The sequence below is a fragment of the Marmota marmota genome, unplaced genomic scaffold (genome assembly GCF_001458135.2).
Source record: "Marmota marmota marmota unplaced genomic scaffold, marMar, whole genome shotgun sequence".
Classification (NCBI taxonomy): domain Eukaryota; kingdom Metazoa; phylum Chordata; class Mammalia; order Rodentia; family Sciuridae; genus Marmota; species Marmota marmota.
Window position 1 is genome coordinate 12,501,867 of NW_025999990.1, and position 6,610 is coordinate 12,508,476.

Genomic DNA, 6,610 nt, shown 5'->3' on the forward strand with positions numbered 1-6,610 from the left:
ATCTCTATATATATATATATATATATATATATATATATATATATATATATATATATTACATATATATAGTTATTTTTTGTTGAATTCAAATATATTTGTATGTATTTATACATTTGTTATGTAAAGTTGAACATAATAATATATCCAAATTTATTTGTGCATGTATGTTAATTTGTATCTTTAAATTCAACAAAAAGCAAAGCAAATTGATAAAACCTCCTGGATTTTGAGAGAGCGATTAGATACATGGTTTTAAGACTACTTTCCTGTTTACCAGGACCAAGATATGAGCAAACTCAGTTGGAATTCTGCCTCTGTTAGAGGGTGAGGATGTATTTCCGTCACACAGGGGCACTGTAGGTAGAGCTACAGTGCAGAGACGGATGGTGGCTGGCGTCAGAGCCTCAGTCTGCCAGTGTGTCTGCGCTGGCACGACCATCCCACATACCAGGGAAGCTCGTGCTGAGCAGGGATTAGGATGCCAGCATCTGATGCTCAGGGTTCTTCCTGCTCCCCCTTGGAGTCCTGACAAGAAATGACCTTGTTCAACCCTGCTGAGCTTCCTAGATTTACTGGGCTTATAGCAACACATGGGAAGGAGATTATGTTTATTTTTAAAACATAAAAAAATGCAACCTTCCCAGGGCCTTTGTGGTGTCTGCGTGCAACAACACAAATACACACGCACACAGGCAATGTATGTATAATCACTTCTAATTAACTTCAGCTCTTCCTGCAAAACTAAGTGTGAAGTCTTAAAGACTTGTCAGCTTCTCTGCCTGTGAAATTTATCTACTTCTAATTGTGAATAACAATACATTCAAGGTTAGCTATAAATGACTCAGCTTTCACAGCACTCGAAAAACTTAAAACCACATTTGAAGATGAATACATTTGTGCAAAAGAAATTGTGGTCTGCTTCTAGATCAAAACACAGTTACTTATGCTCATCTAAAATGTTTTTTTTTTCCCCTAAAAGAGGGGGCTATTTCTCTATGACATCTGTGAAAAAATAGATGTGCTTGATTTGAAAGTAAATCCAAATATAAAAGATATTTGGAAGTAAATCCAAATATAAAATAAAATAACAAGGGTGCCTAAAATAAAGATGAGTATATAATTATAATGGATTGAAAAATGATTTCAATTTGCAATTTGACAAAATAAAATATTCAAAGAACAAATATCAAAGAGGATTAAGATTTCCGCCCCCATCTTCCCACTGGCTTTGAGAATATAAGAAGCTCTCCCAGGTTTTACCACTAGATGTCATGAAGAGCCCAGTTAAATACCAGAGGCAAGCTTGTGCATAGTCTATTAGAGAAACTTTTAAAGTTTTTCCTGATTTTGTAGTTAATTTGGATAGGAAGCTATTTCCTTTGGGATTTTGTGTCAAAATATTCACTGTGGATTAATTTTAAGCAAGATATTAGAAGCTATTAGAAAATGTGATCACTTGTCAAATGCTGGGAAAGGAACCTCGTAGGCATTGGAATTTTCTCTAAGGAGAAGGTCCAGGGCTGAGTTGAGTGTCAGAGCTGTACTAAGGTCTGCTCTGAAGTCCTTAGCTTGGGACACTGCCCCTTTCTTTCCTTTTAAAATAGGCATGGACTTGTCAGATGTGGGGTCACCAAGACTTCGTAGAAATTTTCATAAAAGTAGACCAGTGAAATAACCAACAAAAGGGAGAGAGGATTTAAATGGCCAGGTGAGAATATTTGTATTTAGATTTATTTTTGGTACTGGGAATTGAACCTGGGGCACTTAAACACTGAGCCAGATCCCCAGCCCCTTTTTAATATTTTATTTAGAGACAGGGACTCCCTGAGTTGCTAAGTGCCTCATTAAGTTGCTGAGGTTGTATTTGAACTCATGATCCTCCTGCCTCAGCCTCCCAAGCTGCTGGGATTACAGGTGTAGGCATCCATGTCTGGTTGTATTTAGACTTTGAAATTCACTAGTCAAAGTGATTCTGGGAGACTAGACATGATGGATTGAAGCTTGGAGAACTAGAATTTGGTACAATAAAAGGAAGAACTTCCTAAAAGAAAATAGTTCACCATTTAACACAATGCCTTACTGAGAGGCTTATGTAGAGGGGCCCTTGGTGGGGAGATATCCTAGAAAGAATCTATACTAACAGTAGAAATGTGGACTAAGTGACCTCTAATATCCTCAGATTCACAATTTTATACTCCATGATGACAATCATTCAACCAACCAAGAAGGCAGCAAGAAAAGAGTTGGGGATTGGTGCTAGGTAAATACAAGTGAAACATTTGAGGTTAGGAAGACCAAGGAATGTAGATAAGGCTCTGAAAGAAGCCTCTTGGGGAGATTGTGCTATATGTGGGACTCTGCCTGGGAACAACTGGTGAGAAGAGACCAGTTGGCTTCAGGATTTCTCTTCTCCTCTCCCCAAATGCTCCCCACCCAGGAGCATATCTCTTCACTTCCAAGGGACATGTTTACCGGCCCCTCCTCTGCTAATCAAAAGTTGACTTCAACTAAATCCTTAAAAAGTAAACCTAAGGGTAACTTTTTAAGTGAAGACCTTTGCAGTACGTTGCAGTTTATTGGAGGATGAAACCTTAAAGCTAAACTAAAGGAACTGACTCAGTTTGGGAATGGAAGGTCCCAGCTGGCCTGGAGGGGAGGAAATGGGCCCTTGTTTGACCTTCTAGCTGTGGCCTTTGCTGCCAAGATGATAAGCCCCAGAGTATGGCTGGCTCTTGAAGCACATCACGTGAATCCAGAGACTGATAAAAACAAAACAAAACATTTCCACGTACTTTGTGCTCTTAGAAAGAGGACTACAGCCAAGATATGGCATAAGCGCACCCCAAGACCTTGAGATAGAGTCTATGAGCTTAATGTATCAGTGGGTAAATTCTATCCAAATACCTTCTGTAAAAACCAGGTTTTATTATATTTTTCTAAACTAGAGTTTGATAAATTATCACATGGGTAGCTTTTAAGATGGGTTTAATATATTGTTCTGATGCCAAGAGTGAAAGGATTTACACATGATCACATAATCTAGCTGTGCAAAAGAGTTAGGAACTGGACTGATTACCTGGGTTCTTGACCAGATATTAAAGGAAATCATTCTCCTCCATTCTTCACCACCTACTGTATCATTGATGTTCACAGCTGGAGTGATCCATAGTGGATCACATGAATCATTCAAAAAATCTCTTAATTCCACAGATGAAGAAACTGAGGCCCAAAGCGGCTTTTCATGACTGGCAGCTTATTGTCCCTCTACCACACTGTCTCCTTCCTAAAGGCAGTGTGCTTGAGACATAGAGAAGTTTATTTTACACTGTCCCTGGTACACATCCTATCTGCCCCTGAAGGAAATCAAGAATAAGAAGTCTAGTAAGAGTGAATATAAGATCTATTGCTATCATCTCTCTCAATGGTTGGTTCTTACTATTTTACCAGTAAGGACTGACATGTTTTAAAGATCAGATATACAAAAACAAACTCCCTTTGTTATGCATTCAATTCCCTAATGAAAAAAAGTTCTAAATGTGTATTCTTATCAATCCCAACCTTTGGGCACAGAAAGCCAAGTTCTTTTTGAACTGATATTGGTCTAGCCTACAACAAAGAAACTCGATGTTTTAACCCAAGCCATCTTCCACAAGATTTACTTCAGGAATATTGACTACAGGAACCAGCTGCTGATTTCAACGGTCTGGAAGCTCATGTTGGCTTCCAGGCCATTTGACCAAGGTGTACTCACAAGATTCCTCAGCCTTGATGTTTGAGTTCACTTGGCTCACTGTGGAAAGTGTGTGAGGCAATGGTGCTTTCCACTGGGATCATGGCGGCTGCCTCACTGTCTATCTTATTGCTTCCACCCTGCTCCATCTCTCTTGAGTCCATGCTCAAAAGAGCAACTCTTAGGGTTATTGAACACTCTCCATGCTCCAACCCCTGCAGTGACTCCACATTTCACTCAAAGCAAAAACAAAGTTCTTACAATGATTCCCAGAGGCCTGACCCACCCCTCCCAACTCTTCTGATTATCTCTTATTTCTCTGTTCTGCTCCCGGGGCTGAACTACACCACAGCCTGTTGCTTCTCAGTCAGTTCAAGAACAGCCCAGCTCTTATCCCACACTGGCTGCAGCTGCTCCCTACAACTTTCTTCCTCCAGTTGTCCCAATGTCTAGCTCCCTCATCTCCTTCAGTCTTCACCCAATGTCATCTTCTTACTGCCTCCTCTTCCCAGCCAAACCCATCTAAAGTTGCAACACTCCTATCACCATCCCAAAGTCATCAACACTCCCACCCCCTGGACTTTCCATACCTCTTCTCTGCTTGATTTTTCTCAATTGTTTTTTTAAATCAATACCTAAGAATGCGAATATCTTACTTATTTATTTTCTGTCTTTCCCCCGTAGAATGTGAAGTTCATGAGGATAGAAATTACTCTGTTTTTTTTACTTTTGCATTTTGAGCCTAAGAGTGTTTCCCACATAGTTAGCACTCCATAGTCACTCAGGGAATAGATGAGTGGACGTCAGCTAGCTCATGGTTTCTCACAACACCAGGCTAAGATCTCAGGGCTTCCTCAGCAAAGTCATGAAATATGTGATAAGCTCCAGGTGCAGTGTTTCAGTGGCAATCACCCAGAACCACAGGGGGTTGGGGAAGCGCTGGGTGGTCATCTGGGCTCTGCTTAAGTCTCATACACCGTCACCTTTGACCAGATGTGTTTTCTTGTCCTACTATACAGAAGCAAAATGGCTGTTGGTCTTTTGGCTCTCAGAAAGTTTAAAAGACTAAAACAATGAGGTGAGGCATATGAGCACTCTGAAGAGCTAGACATTCAAATGTCATGGGTTATTCTTCATTCCAAGATAAAATGCTTATTCAGAGTAGAAAGCACTGAGGGAAAAATCGAGAAAGGAGTAAGGGAACAGAAGCATGAAACTCTGCTGGTACAACCAGAAACAGAGATAATTTAGAAGAAGAGGAAGTTGAGAGCTGAGATTTCTGACCCACATGGCTGTGAAACCCACAGTAGTGCCTGGGGAGATAAAATACTTTTTTACCAAAAAAAGTTAGGCCAAATGGTGAGAAGGATCAGGTCATGTTATGATAGTGGCAAGAGCTACCATTTAAGTTACTTCCTATTTTAAAATCTATACTATGAGTTTAGCTGGGTTGTTTAATCTTCACCTCACCATGAGTGAGATTTTGTGATCTCTGTTTTGTAGATCAAAATACTGATGCTCATCTGTAAAGTCGGGTCAAGAAGTTAAGGAATTCAGCCAAGTTCAGACAGCTTGGTGATGGGGATGCAACTGTCCCTTTTCCTGAGAAGTTCCTTTTCATTCATTCTCAGCCAAATAAGAGAGAAAAATTCTGAATTCTTAAAACAAAATCTGAAATTTTTACAAGATGAAGCTGTCATTTTCTTCCAATCAGCATCTCACTACATAGTACCTAATCAAATGCCATTTTTCATCATTCTCTGGTCTTTGTGTTTGTATCAATCTTGCTTCTCTAAACAACCTTGACTTGTTTTGGGGATGGGTCCTCAATTAATTGTTTGGTTAAATGAGTTCAGTTTCCTAAATGCTGTTAAGCTGCTACATGACCATTCTGTAAAGTCTAGACCTGCAAGTCATGTCAAATCCTGTTCCTACTCTTCCAAAAGGAAATGAATATTAGATTAGGGAAGCTGGTGGGGAAGAGATTCCATTTAAGGACTTCTATAAGAACGAATTGCTGGTGGTGATTTTGACTCTTATTTATACACCTACAAGTTTCAGGAAACTTTAACACTTTAACCCCAAACACACTAACATATCCACTCAATTTTGCACCCTTTCCAGTTTAGAAAAAGGAAGTTAATCATTTCCAGAACTTCAAACAATATGTAAAAAAGGAATTCATCTAATTTTATACCCAATTGTATCATTCTGGGACATTCATGGCTTACAGTGCCTAAAATGTGCTTGAACAGAGAAGCCAATTTTTAGAGAAGTGTCTTTTTTCCTGCAGGACTATATCAGAAACCACCTCACAGACTACAACTATTATGGTCTAAATTACTGCTTAACCTAAAGGCCTTTTAACTCACTTAGAAAATGATTGCCCACAATTTGGCATCAAGAAGGCTAAAACCACAGCTGAAGTAACTAGAATAAAAGAGGAAAACAAAATGTAATGAAGATGTTTACCTTCATTTGAAAGTCTACATGTGTATTTAAATAGCAGTTATAACCCAGCCTGGCTTTCAAGTTTCTTAGGAAGTTTTCTCTTGAAGGGGGAGGGGTAGGGAGAAGGTATTCTTCCAAATCAGAAAGTCAAAGTCCAGGGGAGACAAAAAGTTAATTCAGCTGTCCTGTATTTTATATCAAAGGACATCATATAGACATTGAAAGTTAATCTCGTGGTTCTTCATTTTTTTCACACAATGGAAGAAATGTGCTCTTTATTTTTTTACAGGTGAGAGTACGGAAGCACTCTGTATATGTATTCTCACTATTTAGCCCCCCCCACACACATACTTTTACATACTGATGTTGAATGACATCAAAACTCCCATGTTGAAGCCCAGGTTGAAGTTGGATTTTAGAAACTGTTTC